The sequence below is a fragment of the Vidua chalybeata genome, chromosome 13 (genome assembly GCF_026979565.1).
Source record: "Vidua chalybeata isolate OUT-0048 chromosome 13, bVidCha1 merged haplotype, whole genome shotgun sequence".
NCBI lineage: Eukaryota > Metazoa > Chordata > Aves > Passeriformes > Viduidae > Vidua > Vidua chalybeata.
This window is the reverse complement of record NC_071542.1, coordinates 14,289,954-14,312,493: the sequence shown is the minus strand read 5'-3', so window position 1 is coordinate 14,312,493 and position 22,540 is coordinate 14,289,954. Positions and strand designations below refer to the sequence as shown.

Sequence of the window (22,540 nt, the reverse complement as noted above, 5' to 3'; positions counted from 1 at the left end):
AGATTACCTCTGCGTGGGGCTTGGCTGGCGATCAAGGCATGGCTTAGGGAGCTGGCTGGAGCGGGATCGGATCGCTGGCGGTGTGCGAGGCATCGGGGCACGCTCTGAAACAGGAGTCTGGATTCAAATCCTCATGAAACAGGAGTCTGGATTCAAATCCTCATGAAACAGGAGTCTGGATTCAAATCCTCATGAAACAGGAGTCTGGATTCAAATCCTCATGAAACAGGAGTCTGGATTCAAATCCTCAACACCGGCCTCTTTCAGTGAGTGCTGCGCTGCCTGGCTGTGGGACACAGCCCGGGCTCTGCGAGGCAGGAGAGTTGGGGGTATGTGACTGCTTAAAAGTAGCTTTTGTTCCCAAAGTTACTGTGTGGGTTTTGGCTGGAGTAGAGTTATTTTTTTGTATAGTAGCTAATATGAGGCTGTGTTTTTGATTTGCTCTGGAAATTGTTGATAACTCAGGGAGCAGAGTTTACACAGAGCCAAGGCCTTTTCTGCTTCTCACCCATCCCACCTGTGAGCAGGGCTGGGGCACAAGGAGTTGGGAGGGGGATGCAGCTGGGACAGCTGAGCTCAGATGTCCAAGGGATATTCCAGACCATATGGAAGCATGGTCAGTGTATTGAGCTGGGAGAAGAGGAGGAAGAGGATGTTCAGAGAGGCAGTGTTTGTCTTCTCATATCATCATCATGTGATGGAGCCTTGCTTTCCTGGAGATGGCTGAACACCTGCCTGCCCGTGGGAACTGGGAAGTGAATTCCTTGTATTGCTTTGCTTGTGTGCAGCTTGTGCTTTACCTATGAACCTGTTATTAAACCCAATGCATGAATTTTCTCACTTTTACCCTTCCAGTTCTCTCCCCTGTCGCACTGGTGCAGAGTGAACGAGTTGGCTGTGTGGGTCTGAGTTGCTGCCTGGGGTTAAACCATGATAGCTATCATACTGTTAAAAATTGACATAGCTAAATCTCAGCCTTATGCTTCTGATTTGTGAGTACTGTTGCTTAATTAACAATTATGAAGCACTTGGAGCACTTTAAAAGTGCTGTAGGATTGTAAAATACTGCATTTGCGTGTGCAAGCTCTTAAATGTGGAGGTTTCCATGCTCCTGCTGTGCAAGTGCATGGCTGAGTCACACAGGCTCTTCCTGACCCAGCTCTCCCCTTCTTTGCTCACTCCTCCCATTTGACCCAAGGCATCAGCCTTTCACTTGCCCACCTTCCTGTCTCAAATTTGTGAGTCTGTCCCTCAAGAAGCAAGCAGTTCTGCTCCACAAGTGTTCAAACTCAGGGTGGAGGGGGCTTAGAGCAACCAGATCTAGGGATAGATGTTCCTGCCCATGGCTGGGAAGTTGAACTAGGTGTTCTTTAAAGGTCCCTTCCAACCCAAATCATTCTATGATCCTTCCATAGAAGCTCCTTTGAAGATTATTGTCACCCCATGGCCTGTTCCAGGAATGCTCTTCCCCACACCCATGAGGTTGGGCTCTGGTTCCTGGCAGCCAACAAAATCTTCCTTCTGCTGTTTCCTTCCTTGTGTCACTCCCAGGCCCTGCACAGAGGTTTGGCAGGTGCCCTTTAGGGAAACCATTTGGACTTTGATTTGCTTCCCCAGAGAGGAGTTGGGTGAGCCTTAGCTGCTGTTCTCCCTGTGCTGGTCATGGAGATCCCTGGAGCTGAAGAAGAGTTCAAGGGCAACAACTGGACTTGCACTGGGGTTGCGGATGGATGTGTGTGCAGGTGCTCCCTGTGGCAGGGACGCAGTGAGAAGGTGCTTTTCCAGGAGAGTTGGGGAAGGTTCATTTGGAGCTGATGTGGCTGTTGTGGCCAGGGACAGTGGTCCTTCTGCACCATCATGCTGTAATGGCAACTGCTGCCTTTGTGAGGCACTTGCATTGCCTCTATCTGACCTGTAAACATTTTGAAACTTTTCTTTGATATTCATCAGTACTAGAGAGCTGAAACCCACCCATGAGAATGTGATTTGATTAGTTATTTGAAGAAATTCCCACTTCCCAGATCAGAATAGGCTGGATTTTTCAAGAGTATGTTATTGGCAGATGAAAAGAGAGCACTGGAGTGTCTGACAAGAGATGCAGAAATCCCAACTGCTTCACCAAGAGATGAAATCTCTTTGGAACCAAACTGAAGCTCCCTGGGACTTGCTGGTGTTACCTGCAGCGCTGGCACCAGCACCAATGGCCGGCATCCTCTGAAAGAGGGAAAGCTCATGTAACTTGGTCTGCTGAGCCAAGGCTTTAATTCAAGCATGGATAAAGCAAGGAATTTGATCAGGCTCCTACCGTCGGTCACACTTTGAGCTCAGTGAAAAGGAGTAGAGCTGAGTTGTGGGACACAGCGTTTTCCTTGTGAAATCTGAACTGTTTGGCAGATCTCTGAAAAATATACGTGAGTAGTCCCCATCAATTGCCACGTACTCAGGTTCAGCTCCTTGCCATTACCTCTGTGTGGTGAGCTCGTGGCATGGATGGTATGGAAGAATTTAGTTTTTCTTTTTGTCTTGACCTGTCAGCCAGTTCTCTCAGCATCTCTTAATGTTGGATATTTATGGCTTGAAATAAAGTGTGTGTTGAGTTGCATTTAATCCTGAATTAGATCTATACTCAAACTAGCAAAGGATGAAAAATTCTGTTATGCTGGAACCCTTCTTGGGAGGGGGTTCTGTGGGTTTTCTTAAAATAAAAATGAGGGGAAGGGAAGGAAGAATAGATGGTTAAGTGGTTTCAGTCACTATTAATGTTTGCCTACTGCAGCAATAACTTGTATTTCATGTCTTTTCCCAGGGATGGGAGAGGAAGAAAGGGAATGAGGAAGTTGGTAGTACAGTTTTAGTTAGACTTGATTAGGACTTGTTCAACTGATGTATGTGTTACAAACCTAAGAGTTGCTTTTATTTATGCTCACTTGTGCCCAACATTCATGGGAGTTCTGGAGTTGCAGTCTATTGGAAGATGTAGGCTTGAATTCCTGTTGTCATTGTGGTGTTCACTGTGCAGCAGGACTTGGAAAGTTGGCATTTTTTTCAAATTTAAAGTATTCCTTGGTCCTGGCATTGCTGTGAGGTGTCATGAACGTTGTCAGCAATAAAATTTTCCTCTGGATGCCTTTTGCATTTGTTGCTGTGCTCCTTTCCATCTTCGTTCCAGGCAGTCATTGCCACCTTCTTTCTTTCTTACTTACTTTTTTTCCAGAATTTTGTTTAGCAAGGAATGACATTCTGCAAACAAATCAAACTTGGGGTAATCTAAAAACTTCAGAGCTGACCTTGATATGAGTGAAGTTTTAGATGGGGAGATGATCTCAACAAGGAGGTCATCGCATGGTCTCCTGTGCTGTGCTCTGGTCCGTGAGCTGTGTCTGCCACTCACCTTGGCTGGCTGGAGCTGAACTTGGCTGTTTGTGCCTGTTTAAGAAGTTAATCTTTCTGAAAGGCTGAAAGCTGCTTGGTGTGGTGTGGTTGCCTCAGCTACAGGAACGTAAACCAGTAATGCTGGGGAAAACAGAGGGATAAACATTTGCTGCTCTTTATTTGCGTGAAGAATTACAAGAACCTGGGGTACATTTAGTGACTTGGAACAATTTTTATTTGAGTGCTGGCTCTATCATGACCTCTGCACATAATGAAATAAAGTAGTCAAGCCTTGCAGTGCAATAAGGAAAATCTGTTAAGATTGTAGTCCCTTTACATCAGCTGACCTTGGTCTGACTAACAAACCAATTTGGCTTAATCCTTGTTTTTTAATTAAACATCAGATACTTGAAGACATAAGTTACTGGCAATTAATCAAAGTGTCTAGGAAACCTGATCACTGGTGTCTATACTGCACACATTGAGAAGCTTGTGCATAGGTTGATATTTTAAATTAAATGTGTAAAGATGAAAGAAAAGGGGATGCATCTAAGAACCATAAAGCTCGCTTATTAGTGTTCCTGTGAATTAATTACATCTGTAGTTTTTTCTGAACTTGTGATCAGATTGCACTATGGAATAGTTGAAGTGCCACTGACTTGGAGGTTCTGTAGTGACATTTATCAATGCGGCCTCCTAAGACAAAGTTGATTTATGATGTAACTTGTCCCCTCTCCAGTGAAATCACAAGAGTGTGGGCTCTGCGTCTGCTGCTGTTTGCTCTCTCTCCCATCTTCTTCCCAAGCCCTGCAGAAAGAAATAAACAGGATGTTCATCATCTCAAGGTTGGACAGTGTGTTGGGAGGCTGCTGGTATTATTTGGTGACTTTTCTGTTTTAATGTATAGTCTTGGAGCCATTTGAGCAACTTTAAGATCAGGTCCTATAGAGTAGATAAGGAAGATGTGTGCAAATGTGACCCTTGTGTGCATTGTCCCTTTTTTTTTATATGATAAGTGATGCCACATGAGAAGTCCTCTTGCAGACATATAGATGGCACTAATAGTGATGCAGGATGATGTTTGCAGACTTTTATGGGTAATACTGGAAAAGTTGGTGTTCTTTCCTGACCACTGTCAGCATTTATGCTCTGTTGCTGTGACTTTCTAAGATGTGTGCTCTGTATGTTACTAAAAACATACAGCAAATAAACTTGTCCAGGCAAGAACATGACCTTGATGCACAATCATTACCTAGAGCCCTAGACTGAAAAGAATTATTAGTGTTGGAGATTGTGGTAAGGAGTCATCTTCCAGGTCGGTCCCTAAATATAGTCCTTTAAAGGTTTTAGCAATGCCTTTAGACTATAATTTTTTTAATTGCAAAGGACATAAATCTTGTTGTTACAAGGGAATGCAAAAAAAACCCACCCAAACTTCTTTCAATTCACAGGACATTTCTCATTTTACAAAAGAAAAAAGTACCTTACAGATGGAGTGTGCACCTTTTGAAGCTGTGTGGAAATGAATATTCAACCTATGAGCCAGGAGCAAGATGTAACAGGGATTGTGTGAGAGCTTTGTGTGGGAGGAATTAACTTCCCAAGGTTTACATAGTGTAAAAAGAGAAGACCCCTCTTTCCTTGATGGGAGTAGCCCCACTAAAGTCAGAGCTCCTGTTCACATGGAGAAAGACTTGCAGATTCAAGTCTTAATTTAGATGTATTTGTTTGTATAAGGCTGGCTTGGTAATACAAATAATACACAATTTATTAGGTCTGTTAAACTTTCAGACTTCCATCCAGTTTAAGAAGAATTTATTGGAATTTACCGCTCTGAAAAATGAGCCTATCATTTCCTGAGGAGTAGTAAAGAGCACTGGCAAAGATAGCAATGTCTTTCAAGATGCAGCAGTGTTTCTGAGAGGTGTTTGTAGGCTGCCTGGCGCAGAGTGCCTGAGAGGGCAGTTTTAGGTACTGTGGTTTTATAATATCTAACCAACCCAAGCACGGCTGGTTGAGCATTGGTGGAGGTTCCTGACTTTGTCCATGACTTGGAATGCACAGGAGTAGCAAAGCCCTGTAATGCAATACAAGAGGGTGGTGGAGTTGGAATTAATTTGCTGGGAGTTGCCTTTTCATGGGGGAATGGGGAGTTCCTGCACCCGAAAGAGACCTTGTGTTGGACCTATCAGACCCAAAGATCCAACATCAGCCTTCATACCTTTCTCTAGCAGTAATTTTAGGAGAGTGATGAGTTGGAGAGGGGAATCTCTTCATGTGAAGCGAAGGACCCAGAGCTGGGTCCTCAAACTGAGGAAAAGTTACAAAACAAACCTAATGACAGCTGTGCTTTTTTGAGGTGCATTCCTTAAGGTGCTGTGGTTGTGTCTGTGTTGGGTTATACTCTAATTTCTTTGCTGTGTTTGAGCAAACTCTTTGAATTCTTTACATGAGTTGAACACCTTGCTCTATCCTACTGCACGTGACTGTTATCTGAACAACAACCAACAGCCTGGATATCTGAACAACTGTTATCTGAACCAACAACCTGGATACTCATCATTTCCATTTCAACGGTGATGCATTTGGTGACCTTTGAGAAACTTTCCTCTTATTGCTCATGTTCCACTCCTTGCTCTCTGAAGATGCAGGATGACACTTAATGTTTTTTTCCTCCTGTCACTCCAGTTCAGAAAGGGCTGGAAAATTCTCTATCAAAAGTCACTTAAGGATTTTTTGTCTGCCTTATGGAACTTTCCTTCCAGTCCTCACCTCTGTCTTGCATTGTCTTGTAACAACATTTCCCTAGGAACACAGTGTACCTGAGAGGCAAGACATGCTTATTTTGCTGGTTAATCATCATGGGTGCTGATGTGGACTAAGTTTGTGAGTCCAACAGCAATGTTCAAAGCTGGTTTTCAACAGGAGTGATGCTAGTAAGAGCTAGGGTGCTTATGGGACCCAATTTAAATGGGAAGAAGCACAAGCTGCTGCCTTTTCAACTTTTTTTGGAAGAATATAGGACATAAAGGATCATTTTTCTAAGGTGATTATCTATTAATGCAGCAGCTGGACATGGGAGAACCAGCATTTCTGGTAGGTTCATGAGCAGCATTGTGCTATTTTGCCTCTGTGCACCTTTAGTGTTCATTCCTGTCGTGTTCTATCCATCCAAAACCTCTTCAGAGGATGGGAACTTCAGTGGATCTGTGCTGTTTATCCTGACTAAAGGGTTATTCTTGGTGCCTTGTTTTCCCCTTCCATTGCTCTCCTCCAGCCTGCTTTTGTTTAGCTGGCTCAGAGCTGGGCTGCTGCTTGCCCGCAGAAGTAGTGTGGGAATAGCTTCTTGCTGACAGAATCCATGAGCTGGTGATAAAGAGAAGTCCTGAGACATTCTTCTGCAGTCCGCAGTCCAGACGCTCCCTTCTGTCTTTTGTTTGTCATTCCCACTCCCGGCAGTCTGGGAAAAGGGGTGCTTTTGGATTACTTTAATTTGCAAAAAGGAAAAAGCTTGAAACATTTGATCAGGCATGAGAGGTGAGAGTAATGAACGTGTTAAACTGTAATTTAGGTACGCAGAGCAATTTGTAACATTTTAGACAAAGTGTTGCACTATAAACTTTATTTGCAGTTCAACAGGCAGGTGAGGGATATTCTACTACAAGGCGACGTTGTGGAAGAGCTCAGCCTTATGCTATGGGAATGAGGCTGAGCTTCTTGGGACAAATTCTACAAAAAGAACCCAGACCACAAAAACCCCCTCCATTACTGTAGGCTTGTAGAAAAGCATAGCTCAGAGGCACATCTGGGCACGTGCTATGTTGTGTGGCTCAGACACTCTGTGGTCAGTGGCAGTCTTTCCATGCTGTTTCTATGTCAAGTGGCCTCAGGCAGAGGGAGCCCAACTTACCTGACTAAAGGGACTTCAAAATGATTTCTGTTTTTGTCATCTATGTGCATCAGGACTATGCAGTAGAGACACATGCTTACAATGAAAAGAAAACTGAATTTGCATTCTTCTATTTTGCTTTTTTGTGGGCCTTTTGGTTCATGACTCAAAGGCTCTTGCAGAGCCTTCTGAGCCAAAAATGCAGCTGCATTTTTCAGTCACATGCTGCCTTGCCAGATCCAATAATAGCAACTATTGGGCAAGAGAGAAGAGAATAATACAACCTGCCTTACTGCAAGTGTTTGTGGAACCATACTCGTGGGAAGTTGAAGATAATTTTCATAGTGAGCAAACCTTTTTATGAACTTCCTCCATCTCCTCATCCCTATGCATGTGGTGCTTGTTAACACCCTGGGTGCTTGTGGAAATAGCGCTGCTAATAAAGGACATCTCCATGGTTTGTGATGGAAGACCAGTGACTGAACTGTGAGATATTCCTGGAAAAATAAGATCCAGTAGTAGGGGAGAGGGTTTGAATTGCAGCTGGAAAGCGTTGAGAAATCCTTTTGGCAAATATATTCAACTGAGAAAAGAAAAGCAAAAGAGAGACCTGATGGATCCTTGAATTGGACTTTATTCCCTCTGTTATGCTTCCCAAGGAGTTCACCAGCATGTTTTGCACATCTTCAGTCCCCAAACTGGTGCTCTTGTCTTTCATCTAAGGTTTTAGTTTTACTATGCCATGAGAACGATTTGTTCTGTTGACAGACAATGTAAAGAAGAAAAGGAGTAATGTTGTGAATCCCTTTAAAATACAGTGGTGGGTTGGTAGTGTGGCCCTTCTTTAAAACCCTCTGTAGAAGCCCTGTGATACTCATCATTTGCATCTGATCAGAAGACAGCCTGTAGGCTTTGAGCCATGTGCATTTTTTCCCAATTAAGCAGTTGTGTCCTATGTTGGATCCTTCCCGTAGAGTATGGAAGATAAAAGATGCTTTTAGTCTTTCCCAAATTTGTAACAGCACTTTACATTTGGCCCATGTTTTGCCTTTTATGTAATATATATGCTTTCTTACTGCCCAGATCTTGAAGTACGTTTCTTTACAACTTTATGAAACTTCTTTAATCCATTACTGAAGTGCTGCAAACACAGGCTATGGCTGTAAACAGTACGTGCTATTGGTGAAGAAAAATGACCACCTTGGAGGCCTTTATTTTAAAGGTTGCATTTTGTTCTACTTTAGAAAGATTGACTTGCCAGAGTTTCAGCATTGCTTCTTTTTCCCCTCTGCAGATTGTGATCTTTCTTCTTGGGAATATAAATATCATTCACATTTTATTGTTCTTTGTGCATGCTAGTGGAATATAAGGTTTGTCCTGCTGCTGCAACCCCCTGTGCTGGAGATGTTGGCCAGAGAATGTCCCCATCACCACAAGGAAGGGGCACATCTGGACCTCCAGCCAAGCAGTGCTGCAGCAATTATTTCCAGCAAGGCTCCTGAATTAAGAAACCAGATGTGCTTCTATTTGTATAGGATTTTGGGTGACAAACAAGACATGGATAGGAGAGAATGCCACCTATGTTTAGATCATGCTGTTTTCTGTGTCCTGTTGCTCTTGGCATTGGGAGGGAGGAAGAGTCTGGGAACAGAGCAGTAGCTGAACAAAACAAGGTGAATCAAGGGCAGAGCAAGAAGCTTAACTTGCAGTTTCCTTGTCTTTGTTGGTTTAAATCTGACCCTCATTGTTTAATGTTTTGTATTTAATTTCCTCGGTTGCTTAAGGAAAGGTTGAGGCTGGCAGAGATGCTTCAAAACTATGGTCAGTCAGGTGGGGCATGCAAGATTTGAATGAAGAACTTGGTTTTTACTTCCAGTAGAGACTCATGTTTTATTTGAAAATAGGTCAGAGAAATTATTTGCTTGTTCCAGTGGTGCAGAGAAACCTTTTAGTCCTGGTTGGCTCATAATTTCATTCTGTACCCTTGAGGATGAAAAAAGAAAGTCCAGACTCAAGTGTTCTTGCACAGCAGGAGCTAAATCAGTGTGTTAGTGGTCAGAGTCTTGCTTGCAGCAGAACTGGATTTGATCTTTTGCTGCATCTCCATGTTGAGCTTTTGTTTCCAACCATAGCACTTTGCTGCTTTCCTCTCCTGGTGCTCTGGCAGTTGAGAAGTGGAATTTGTAAAGGAAAACAGCTGTAGTTCAAGCTGTGGAAAAGTTACTGAAGGCAAATCCCTTGGGGTTATTTGGCTTGCTTTCCAACTTTGAATTTCTCTTGTAAGCGTTTAGAAATGGGCCTACTCCTGGAGTCATGGGCTTGAGAGGAATGTGAAGGTGAAATTCTTCAGCCTTTAACAGAAGCAATAGGACTTGAATAATCCTAATGCTTATTTTTGACCCTAATGTCATCTCAAAAAAGGAAAGAAATAACCTCTCACCCTCAAATAAATAAAATTCAGTAGGTAGATGTTTATCTCCTCTGGAAACACTGGAAAAACTTCGTTTTTCTCTATTGCTGTGACTGTCCCCACCTTTGCCATTCCTCCCTAATCACATGCATACCCCCAGCTCATGCCCTCTCTGGAGGTTTGCATGGGAAGATCTCTGTTGCTTAGGAATTAATCGGCTTCTTCTGGCTGTCCTTCCTGCACCTGAGTTTCTCAGGTGATCTCTTCCTCTTGCGTCACCCCTAAGAATTCAGATGTCAGAAAGAGCCTCGCCCTGAGGAATTTATAACTCAGTGAAGGGCCCTTCCCGTAGGTCCCTGGGGAAAGCCCTGGCTTTCTCAGCTGGCTGCTCTCCAGGCACACAGGGATGCTGGAGAGGGGCAGGCACAGGGCTTTCCTTGGGATGTCCAAGTGCTCAGGCTCCTTCTCCCAAATTGGGGAACCCGAGCAGAAAAATGATGTGTCAAAAGGAATGTGGGTGTTGACCTGGCTGACCCTTGGTCCAGCAAGCAGCAGATGTATGGCTGGTGGCAACTCAGGGGTGAGCAAAACCTCCTAGTGGCAACTGTTTGGGGCTGGCATAACACAGTTGTTGAAACCTTACTAGAGATGAAATCCCTCACTGGAGGAGGCTTGGCAGTGACCTGTAGAAGAGCAGTGACCTGTAGAAGAGCACCTCTAAAATTTAGCTGTGTCTTCCCAGCACTGGTCAATGTCAGGTTTCCCTGGATGATCCAAGACCAAAAGGCTGTTTGAGATTTTCTGTGAGGCTGTGACTCTTAGTGAAGGAGCATTTTTTTTTTTCACCTGTGGCACCAACCACTTCTTGGGATCTGGTGGGTTGTCTGTGATCTCTAGCAACCTCTAGTGCTAAACACTTGTGCTGTAGGCTTGCACCCCTTGTATTTTTGTTTTGGTGGGGGTGAGAATGATTATTTGAAACTGCTAGGAAGAAAATTGAAGGGATCAGGGAATGTGTGGTGAATTTCTCAGAATACTTCATCTAAACCCCTTTGTTTAGAATTCTAGGTAGACATTAAATTCTGCTGTCTTTATTTTCTGCTTTTAGAAATGCCAGAACCTATTAATTTATCTAAAGCATATTATTTCTTGTTATTTATGCATAGAAGACACAAAAATTAAATTGGCATTAGCATGTCACTGCTTTCCATGGCTTAACTCTTTCTAATACTAAACATGCTGTGGAAAAAGTGCATGTGCCCTTAGTTGTAATTAATGAAGAGTATATTGAAAAACCTGTCAGGGAGTTTTGATTACTTTTCATTAAGTTTTTTGTTTGTTTGGTTGGTTTTTTTGTTTGTTTGTTTGTTTGTTTTTTTTTTTTTTTGTTTTTTTTTTGTTTTGTTACCAGCTAACCCTGTTCAGTGCTCTGCTGAATGACAGTCAAGTCCTGAAGAAGGCAGGCAGTGTCTGACTGGGAGATTAGCCACAATTGCAGGAGTATGGGCAAGAGGAGATGGCAACAGTATGAGGCTGGGTTTGCAAGAGGTGAATCACCACTTGCATAGGTGTAGATAGATAGATGGATAGATAGGCACTTGAAAACCCTACCTGCACGTGGAAATGCGGGTAGTGCCTTTGCTTGATTGCTTTGTTGGTGCCTGGGTCGTGCCCACAGTGCTGTTGATGCTCAGGTGCTGTTGCACAAGTGGTCATTTACAGGTGCACTTGGAGAAGGGTGTGTCCTGACAATTAGTTGGCTTTAACTTTTTATTTTTACTTCACTGAGCAAAAAGCTGTACCTGCTTGGGGTAGGTGAGGAGGGGGAGGATGTTCTGCTGGATGAAAATTGTTGTCACTGCTGTAAATAAAGATCCTTTGCTTCAGGGGATGGTTGGGGAATAAGTCCCCGCTGTACAGGCAGGTACGTCAGCAAAGTTACCCAATAGCCTGGTGTACCTGTAGTAGGGTTTGGTAAGTGATGGTAGCCTCATGTAATTTGTTTTTGTTTTTTTGAGGATGCCTAGCAGCTGGCAGTGAAGTCATCACAGTACTAGTTGGGTTGTAACTCTTGATGAACGGGGAGGGGTGTGCTTTGCAGAGAAAATAATGAGTAGGTCTTACTGTGTCCACCTCTAGCCCATGTTTGAAACACATGGAGGATGCAGGCACCTCCAGTATTTCACTTTGCTGTGTCAATGCAGAGCCAGTAACAGGCTCAGGTAATCTCATGTTGTATTTGATGTCAGACTTTGAGACAGAGGTTATATGAGCATTTGCTGACTTGTTTCAGGATTTTTTTTGCTAGTGGCAAAAGCTTGCTTCGTCCCCTGGCATGCACTTGGAGTTACATGCCCTGGGCTCTTTGGGTACTGGGAAAATTTGTGCCATGTGCTAATGCTATTTGATAATGTCCCTTGCTTTTCTACTCATAATGCACTGCCTTGCTGTGATCTGCCTCTTGAAAGAGGAATTTGTTGCAGGTGTCTGCATTTATAATGGGGGGGAAAAAACGGCAGCTGAATGAAAACAGTCTTTTTGTTTAGAGGGAGGCAAAAGAGAAGTTGAGCTATATGAAAGCAAATCTGGCAACCTGCTGAAGGGTTTGCAGGGTAAAAGATGCTGTGTGGTTGCATGCTGGTTGTTTCCAGCCATCTGCCTTGATGTACTAAATGCAGATCTGTTGCAGCTGTAAATGGCTTGTAACAGCACCCTGTGCTTCCTTCTGCCTTGGCAAAAGTGAGCAGGAAAGGTAACACGTGGAGATGAACGGTTGCCATTGTGGATTTTAATAGAATTAATAGTGTTTTTTTACAGGTGCAGAGGAATACGAGTATGACATTTTTCTATTAAGAATAGGGAAATACTAGTGACATTTTAACGAGTTTCTAGATAAGGCACAGCATTTCTTCTCGAGGCTTTTGTTTCAACAAGCACGTGCAAATATTGGTAAGCAGCTTCCCAGCTGATGCTGTCACTCTTCCTTCCCCATTGCAGTTTTGGCCCTGTCAATTTCCTTATGAGCCCCTTGATATTGAACATATGGATTGGCCATGGCACTTAACTGCTTTTTGAAATCTAAATAATACTTCTCAGCCTATAGTGCTTTTCATCTGAGCACTTTACCAAAAAGAAAAAGGTAAAATAAGCCTGCTAAGCTGCAATTTGGTATTGTGTTTATTGACATGAAAGGTCAATAGATTCTAAAAGAATATTTCAAACCAAATGGTTTCTCCCTTAAGCTATATAAATGCTATGAATAGAAATCAATAGAATCTGGAAGTATTTGAGCTTATTACTAAATGAGCTCTATTCAGAAATCTTGAGGTAGGAGCACTCTCTTCCATAGGAACAGTTCATGCTAAGTGCTCATCAAATACCTAAATTACCTTATTTGCTGTCAGTTCATGGGTGATCTCTCTGTTAAAGCTGTGCTCATAATACTTTCTTTAAACGAGGCTGCAGCTGGGAGTTAACTCACATGGCACAATGCAAAAGTCACTCCAGCTGTCAACTGAACAGGTTTCACTGGAGTTATGTCATCTCTGTGCAATGGAGTGTTAATGCTGGGAGGAGCGAGCACTACTTGTGAGATACAAGTGGTTGGTAGGACAGGCTTCAGATAAATCTTTTTGAGTTTGAATGTGAGTTGGGGAAAAGGGCTGACTTTGCTTTGGGCATCTTTTCTCCTGGATGTGGATGACTGTTGCTCAAAAACTGAGCCTCACCTTAATCTTTCAGCTTCTGGTGCAAGGGAGGCAGGAAGGGTGTGTTTGAGTGGATCTCAAGTGCTTGAAGTCAGATGATGGCTCTGGGAAAATGGGATGTGCACTATGCAAGTCTGCAGCCTAAACGCTGAATTGTTCGAGCTGTTGTGTAACCCACCTGTACTCTGAGTGCTGTGTTGCAGGTTTTTGTTGCATCATTAAACCTTCTCTTTCATTACTGGTTTAAGACCATTATACAGATCTCCTAATTCATATAATTAAGTGCTGGGCAGCTCCAGTGACATGCTGATTTGAGCAGTGAAGTGACTTAATGTCACAGTTGCTTGGCAGAGCCAGGCAGCCACGGGTGGGGATGGAGACAGCTTTTGAAGAAAGGGGGAACTGTCACTGCTGCTTGGGTGGAGAGGTGATACCATCCAGATTACAGGCTGTGCTGGCAGCCATTTCTAAAGCTTTGGGCAAGTTGTGTCGTTTTCTGTCCCTTTGTGTCCCCTCCCAGCATTTCTGTTTATCATTGTAGCAGAGGGATTCTTGCTGCATCCATGGGCTCAGCACAGAGGGGCCTTGGGCTCAGCAGGAGCTGCAATAGGAGACAAGAATATGGATTTGTTCTTTGTATTTTATACCAAAATATCTCCTTAACACGTAGGAGAAAACCTTGTATTAATGCCTCAGTGTGTATTATATGCTGGTGTTTGGTTTCAGCATGTACATGTTCCCATCCTTGTTACAAGGCTTCTAAGTACAGTAAAAATTTATTTCATTAATTTTATTGAATATTTTTGTAAACTGTGTGGAAATGAAGAAAATCCGTTTTGGCCATGGGGAAAGTCAGATTAAACAAGTGAATTTTGTAGGCTTCATGGCTGGAGCAGGAATGCCTTGCACTGATGGTGAGTTTGATTTCCTTCTGTGGTGATGGAGCTCAATTACCTTATTTAGCTCAGTTTGACATACAAGAACTGAGAAACAGGCCACATTGACTGGGATGGTTTTGAACAATGAAAGCATGGGGATAATTTCATAACCTTGATATCATGGCCTAGCTTTGAGCAGGGTGAAATATCAGACAAGCCTTCAAACTGAAATTTTCACATGAATCTTGTTTCCAACCACTCTGCCTTCTCTCAGGGTCCATATCCTGTTCTGGGGGTGACATGTCATCTTCCCAGGGAACGTCTGGCATGTCCTGTCACAACCTGCACCCAGTATTTCAAAGAAAATAGGCCCATTCTCTTAAGTGGGGAGCTGTGCTTGAGTGGAATTTTCCTGTGCCTTTGAGGCATTGTGTTGGTAGCTCTTGATGATGGCCATGCTGAAGTAGTCCTTGCCTTCGCTGTTTGTGCTTCCTCTGTTTCCTGATCTTCTGAAGGGGGTTTGTTTTGGGCTTTGCCCCATTCTAGCAAGAGGCACAACTCATTGAGATTGTCACCTGAATATCATGGTGGAGGAGAGAGGAAGGAGAAGAATCTATTGCAGAATTAAGTTTTTTAAAAAAGATTGTTTTAGAAGTGTCTGAGGGCTTCAGATGTTATTGCAGCTTGCTGCTGTTTGCTTTGTTTTTTAGCTAATCAGTCTGATACTGGATCCCAGTAAGAAGGAGGGTAGTGGTCTTGCCATGGTGGTTCAGTGAAGTGCTAAACCCTTGCACAGATTTTAAACTGTCTGCAAGTTAAGTTTTAATATCTCCCACAGTCAGCCATGATGGAAACAGTTGAAGGAAACTTGTGGAAACAGTTTGAAGTCCTTATCTCAGTCCCGATGTGGGTTTAACAAGGCTGTCTGGAAAGAAGCTATTTAGGGTGAACATGGTGACAGGCTGCAGCTTAAAGAAGAATAAATTTCAGGACCCAGTCCTGCTTTTATTAGCAAAAACGAATGGGTAACAAAAGCATTATTCTTTCCAGTTTTTCTTTTGTTCAATTTTGAAGGCTGAGACCTTGTGTACCTTTGAAGAGCTCTTGTGCAGGACCATGCTCTTAGAGGTGAGGGGGTTTTCACTGCTTACAGAGTCCCCGTAGCACCTCATCTTCTCCTGGGGAAACAGGTTGCTCTGTGTTATTGTCGAGGAGGTGTCTATGAACCCAGGTTACTGTCCAGAGGCAAGGGAGAGAGCCATAAAGCATCATAAAGGTCTCTTTGTTTTGCTGCTTTGTTGTGATTGCTGGTGGAATTAAAAAACTTCAAACAACTTCTTTAAAAGTTCAAACTTCTTCCAGTTTTATGCAAGTCTCCAAGTTCTAGAGAGAAAATTTGTGTCTGTCCAGGGCTAGAGTGAGCAGAAAAGTGCTCTTGGTTTGTTGCTTCCTTGCTTCCCTTTTACTCCTTTTACTTCATGGGACTATTTCTGTTTACAAGTTCAAGGCAACACTGTCAAAAGAGTTTGGGTTTCAAAAGTTAACTTCATGTATATCAAAGAATATTTATCTCTCATCTTTTGGTAATCAGGATTGATGGGACTGCAGTTAACATCTTAATATTATTGCTTGCTCTGCAATGTGTAGAGACATGTGAAATATGGATTTGTTTTACTTTCTATTGTTTTAAAATTATTGGCTTTTCTTCATCCAGAATGCCAAGTCAGATGCTGCTCTTTAAACAAAACCCATCGTTTACTTCCAATGGAATGTTTTGTGTATGTCAAAATGTGATGAGCTGCAATCTGCCCTCCACTCTTTATGGTACAAATGTAGCTTGATGCAATGCCTAGAGAATCACACTGTATTTACACTTGTCCAAAGCAATGCAGATTTTAGGCAAATGATGTTTTTTTTTTCTTCCATTTAAATAGGATCAAAGAATTGTATAGCTTAGAAAAGACCTTTAAGGTCATCAAGTCCAACCATTACCCAGCTCTACCAAGACCACCTCTGAACCATGTCCCTAAGTGCCACTTCTGCACATCTTTTAAATGCCTCCAGGGATGGTGACTCCACCAATTCCTTGGGCAGATGTTCCAGTGGTTGACCAACCTTTGGTGAAGAAATTTTTCTTCATGTGCAATCTAAGCCTCCCCTGGCACAACTTGAAGCAGTTTCCTCTTGTCCTGTTGGTTGTTACACTGGAGAAGAGGCTGACCCCCACTTGGCCCCTTGGTCCAGCATTTCCAGATCCCACTGCAGAGCTTTCCTGCCCTTCAGCAGATCAACATTCCTGCCCAACTTGGTGTCATCTACAAACTGACTGAGAATGCCCTCGATCCCCTCATCCAGTTTAAGGTGTTAAACAGGACTGGTCCCAGTACTGAGCCCTGGAGAACACCAGTTGTGACTGGCTGCCAACTGTATTTCCCTCCATTCACTGCAACACGTGCCCAGCCATCCAGACAGTTTTTAACCCAGTAAGCAGCAGAATCATACATCCATCCAAGCCCTGAGCAGCCAGTTTATCCAGGAGAATGCTGTGAAACAAGGTGTCAAAGGCTATCCTAAAGTCTAGGCAGACAACATCTGCACCCTTTCCTTCATCTACTAAACAGGTCACCTTGTCATAGAGGAGATCAGGTTAGTCAAGCAGGACCTGCCTTTCCTAAACCCATGCTGGCTGGGTGTGATCCTCTGGTTGTCCAAGGAGTGTGTCCAGATTCCCTTCCCTAAGGAATTAGGAAGTACAGTTCTGACCATCAGCCAAACTTCTGGAAAGGTCTCATGAGCCAGTCTCTCCTGGGAGATGTGGTAGAAGCAGGAAGAAGATGTCCTGTAATGAGAATATGGTATGCAAGTATAGGTTGTGTATTTAGAGTACACTTGGCAGTTTGGGAAATGAGGAGGAGAAGCAATGTTTTCCTTGACAGCATTTGATATGAAATTGTGAGGAGGTTTTATAGCAGGCAAGAGCCAAAAGTCAGAAAAACCCCAGAGGTTTGCTTGGGTGCTGGAGACTAGCTGTGCTTGGTGTCTTGTCTATGAAAAGGTTCCAGCTGTATCAAATAATCCCAAATAATCAGCTGTCCATCTCCTAGACCATTAGTTTTCTCATCTTGGTGCTGCTTTTTGAATTTGTTGAAAGGTTCGCAATGGCAATTACAACCAGATGGGGAGATAACTTGTTCGATATGTCAAAGTGCTCAGATGGCAGAACAACAAAACATGGAACGCTTCTCAGAAAAATAAAATAGGTTTGGGTGCAGGGAAAAAAGAGCAAATTTGAAGAGTGGTTTCCTCTGTGCTGGACACTGGGGAGTATTTGGGAAGGGTGGGAGTTTGCTGGAGAAGAATCAGCAAAGTAACTGGAAACCCTGAGGTCCACGTGTTGGGACGCTACCAAGCATGTTTAAGAGTCCCAACTGATTCCTCTCAAATAGATTATCAACACAGAACAATTTCTTTTTTGTCTGTGTTATTCACTGTCATTCATTTAATTTAGAAATATAACTAGACTACCTTTTGATGCTTTTCTCCTCTGCCTCTTGAGGATGTATCAGATGCAGATCATCTCTAAGCTATTGAGCTTTTTTGGTAAAATGACTCATCTCTTACAACAATTGCATATATAATCCACAGGGTCATTTAATATTTTCTTAAAATTGTAAGTAGCTGTAACACTGTCCTTAAATTTTCTTTTCCTCTCTCTTCATAAAGAGTGTTTCAGTAATTAATCCGTGGCCTGTGTAATTTCTGCTTTAGCTGTCTCAGTGGGGAGGGAGCAAGACTGTAAACAGTCTGCTATCAAATAATTGTGTCCTAACAAAAGAGATGGGATTTCCGCCCTATTTTTACTAAACTCAAGCAAAATAGGATGTTTAAAGGCAGGTGTCAAAAGGACTTTTGTTTACATTCTCATTTACTTTAGTGAGCACTGTGGGGTATCATGACTGTAGGCCCTTTTAGGGGAGAAATTATTCAGAGATAGAGGTTGTTTGGAATATTTACAGAGCCGTGTAGAAACCAAATTGCTTTTTATAAAGCTACTATATGTCATCATTTTCTTGTGATAATACTGAGCAGTTTTTCATTTGTAAAGCAGTATGAGCTCACCCATGAAACATAAATTTTAAACCCATCTTTTTAAGATTCAGAAAATAGGAGCTATGTCAGTGTTCGTCAACACTTGGTAATGATTTCCTAGTAAAGGAGGAGGAGGAGAAGAAATCCCCATGGGGAAATCCTTCTGAAATGGGTGTGCTTAGGCATGCAGGAGTTGTCCCATAACGATTTCATGGGAAGCAGAAATCATTTCTTTGGGGGATTAGTACTTTGCCAACAACCTTACTGATTGTGCAGGCTCTTTACATACAGAACTAAAATATACAAGACTTTTTAATGTTACTTTCTTCTTCTTGTAGCAATATAAAAACTCCCACAGAATAAAACCAGACAAAAAAGTGTGAGGAAGAATTTTATGATCTATGTTAGTTTTTCATTGCTGGGCCAGTTTATTTTCTCCAGTTGCTAATACTTTCCAGGTCCTGAGCATCTGAGTGAGCTTTCCGTACACACACCCTCATTCCTTAGTGGAGATGAGGAAAAACCTGCAGTGATTCATAGCATGCTCACTGTCTACCCTGGCAATGTTAGCCATAACCACAGTCCTTGTTGGTTCGAAGGGATAGCAGCAAACTGTGCTTTCTTTGCCAAAATATACAAATAGACTCTTAAAAGCCAAGTTATCAGTGTCTCAGAAACGAGTGAAACCATTGTATTGTTGTTGGATGTGCTTTGGAAAGAGCAGTTTCTTGGAGATCAACACGGGATGGCAAATAGTTAATCATTGCTTTATCAAACAGTAACCATCTTCTAAATTGAGGTCCTGAAAATAACACTACAAAAATGCCAGAGGAAAGTTCCAGTCTGCTTGTTTGTGACTGCGAGGGTGGTTTTTACTGGTTAATGAATCCAAAGAGTGTTTGTACGCTCTTAACTGGGATTTAAGAGTTCAGGTAATTCTACTTTCAGCTCCAGTAGTTTGGCATAAGAATGTAATTCAGAAATGTGTGACATGGCAATGAAGGAATTCATGCACAATCCTCATACTTTAAGAGGATGAAATTTTTTCTGGTTTTCCTTTTTGGTCTATATCTAAATGAACATATTTGTAGTGAAGCACAGTTCCCTGTAGTGCCTTGCAAAATACTCTCCCTGTTTCTCAGCAGAATGGATAAAAGAGACTTTTAGCTGTTAATCCTAAGAAAAAACATTGTGTAAAACTGACATTGAGGTATTCAGGTGATGCAGTTCTTGTGTTGATGGAGTGAGATTTGTTGTGCAGTGCCTCACCTTCCTGTCCTGTACTTTCCCCAGCTAATTCACACAGTACAGTTGATTTCCCAGCTGGTGACTAGTTTTGCCATTGTTACTTCTGTGCTTGTAATTGCACTTTGAAGTTGGCAGGTTGGCTCAGGCTGTGAGATTCCCAGATTATGGATGTTTTCCCAGCAGGGAGAGTGCAGGAGCAGAATATGTCTCTGGTAGAACAGGAGGAGGCAGTTGGTGTGTTGTCCTTGTGTTTGGTGGTGTTTGTGTGCAGCCACAACCTTTCCTGGTGTGGTAACCAAATGATGGTCTGAGATACCCTGATAACTTTGACTTAGCTAATAAAATCTCCCACACAGCATTTAATTAACTATAGCCCAACTTTGGCTTTTTCACCTTTTGACATTTGATTCACTTTAACTGCTAGGTAAAGTGAATCTTTACCTAGGTATGCTTTGGAGACCATCCCTATGGATGAATCTACTGAGTAGATTTTGCCCCAGAGCAGGGAATCGGCCTGTGGAAAATTGCAGGCAACCCCAAAGGTTTGGCAGAGACGTTCTGGTAGATTTGGGCTTCATCTGCTGGTCACCATCTGCCATCATCTACCTTTGTTCTTGTTAAAACACCTTGGTACAATGGAGTCCACAAAGAGTTTGGTGGAGAGACTGTGTTGATCGATGCAAAGGACTTAAGGCCAGCTTAGTTGTTTGGGATATGGTGATGGACAGCAGATCAACAGCTTTGGGGATAAACCAAATAGCAGGACAGCAGCAAATACAACTCAGCAGCAGAGTTATTCTTAGATGGTGCCAGATGCCCACTTGTGTCTATAAATAGCCCTATCCATAATGTGGCCATTGTCCTGTGTGTGCTCATGGAACCACATGGGACTGCTGCAGGAAGCAACACATGCCTCCCACATGGCTAACAAGGGAGAGGATGGTTTCCATCCCCCTTGGCGAAGATGTTGCAGTGCCATTTTGGGTGTTGGGACTGCTCTCAGCCATGCTGACCCTTGCACCTGGTGACTCTTTCTTCTTCTTCCCCCTTCTAGGAGCTGAGTGTTGTGACCTGCCCTACTTCTCCGTGCTCGGTGTGGGAACAACCTGAGGAACATCTTGGAGCCACCTGTACTGCTTCATGCAGTTAAAGTAAGGTTAAGTATTTTGGCAGCTCTTTTAGGTATACACCAGGATTGAGATGAGGGGTTTGGGAGAATGGGTTTGCCCATTGTCAAGCCATTTGTCAAACTTAGCCTTGACAGGAGGAGGGGACGCTGATATCAGAGCAATTACAATGATACAAACAAATTCAACAAGTTATTTTGCCATAAAATGCAATCTCTTTGCGGTGGGGTTAGAAAAGGGATATGTGGTGTTGCCTCTTGTATCAGCCAGATGCCACGGTATAAAATAGCACTTAACACTTAAAACATCAGCTGTTTTTCCCTAATATTTTAAGATAGAGCTTTTATGTCCCTGGGGCAGGCAGGAATATGGTTACAGCCCCAGGATTTCATGGGAGCCGGCCAGGATCAGAGCTGAGGTGCCTCCCGGTCGGCACAGCGGCTGTCAGTCTGTCTGTCCTGGAGCAGTCGTGGTGTTGAGGCTTCTGGGTTTATTGTTCAGCTAACACCAGCTTCTTGGTGTGGTGAATCAGATCACGGCATGGATCTGGCCTAAAAGCGAGTATATGGTTATTGCAATGCTGACAGGAGCTGTTTTGACTCATGGAGTTACACCCTTTCTCTCCAAAAAGACTTGAATGTGCAAAAACTGTTAGCCTGGAGCAAAGAAACTGCCAGAGTCTTGCCCGGAAATGGGTGCTTGCCATGTGCAAGCTCTGTCAAGGGAGGGAGGGAGGAAAACCACAGCAAGCTGTCTCTTTTCTCCTCCCACTGTCCCTAACCTGTTTACCTTCTGCAGTGCCTTGTATTTTCCATGGTCTTGCCTACAAGACCAGTGCTTTAACGAGACTGAGTCCAAATCGTTCGGTGTTACTGAGCTGTGGCAACAGCTGGGTGGATTAATCATAAACTGTTGTTACTTGTAGAGAGACAAGTATGTATCATAATAATTTGGGTTTTCCTTTTTTCAGTGGGGTTGAGCAGTGGAATTATACCTATTTTCAGACCTTGAGAAAGAAATGAAGTCCTTGGCACGATTATGAATGGAACCTGCTTTATCAGGAATGAATAAATGGCTTGCTGAGAGCTGTCCTCCAAGTTCATCATGTTTAAAGGAGGAATGCACGACACCAGCTGCAGAGAAGCAATTTGTGGCTTGATTTGTCATAGTATTTCTTAACTTTCTGCTAATTTGGGGAGCGTGGTGAGTTGCAGCAAGCTGTGCTCACTGCTGAGGAAGATTCCAGACCCTTTCTGGGGGTGACCAAGGGGATAACTTTATACACTCAGCTGCAGCAGTGAAATCTCTGGGGAGGCCCAGCACAGGCAGCAAGAGCTTCTCACCTGAAGTCCTGCCTGGGAACCAGCCTCTGCCTCATGTCTGATTTCTGGGTGTGCCTCCTCTGAAGGATCTGGGAAAAAAAGAAAGGCTAATTTGGAGTTCAGGAGGAGCATTCTCAAACCCTTTCCTTTTTCTACCTGCTGGTCTAGTATTTCCATAATTGTGCTTATAATGACAATCTTTTCATTTCATTCATAAAGTGGTTACTGCTTAATGAACTTCATGTTAATGAGCTCTGTAACATTTAAAATAGCTGTATAACTTGAAAAAAAGAAAAAAGCCATCAGCAATGAAGGGACGGATTTCCACTCCCTGAGCTTAATCCTGTGTTATAGCATAATTGTGGAGAGTTGCCTGGCTGGGAACAGCTGCACAGCGTGGGCTCTCGCTTCTGCAGAGCTACTTGTCCCTGAGCTGGGGTAATAAATGATTTACTGGGGAGGCTGGGACCTGTGAGCACTTAACTCATTCTTTTCCTG

At 43.1% G+C, this 22,540-nt stretch overlaps 1 protein-coding gene across 2 annotated transcripts in view; it reads left to right on the top strand.

Moving 5' to 3' along the window:
• Positions 1-22,540, top strand: part of AKAP13 (A-kinase anchoring protein 13) — a 188,671-nt gene that overhangs the window by 6,611 nt on the left and 159,520 nt on the right. For both annotated transcript variants that reach the window (XM_053954396.1, XM_053954395.1), the window contains exon 2: positions 20,648-20,744. The gene's annotated coding sequence lies outside the window, so the exon portion shown is untranslated. The remainder of the gene's footprint in view (positions 1-20,647; positions 20,745-22,540) is intronic.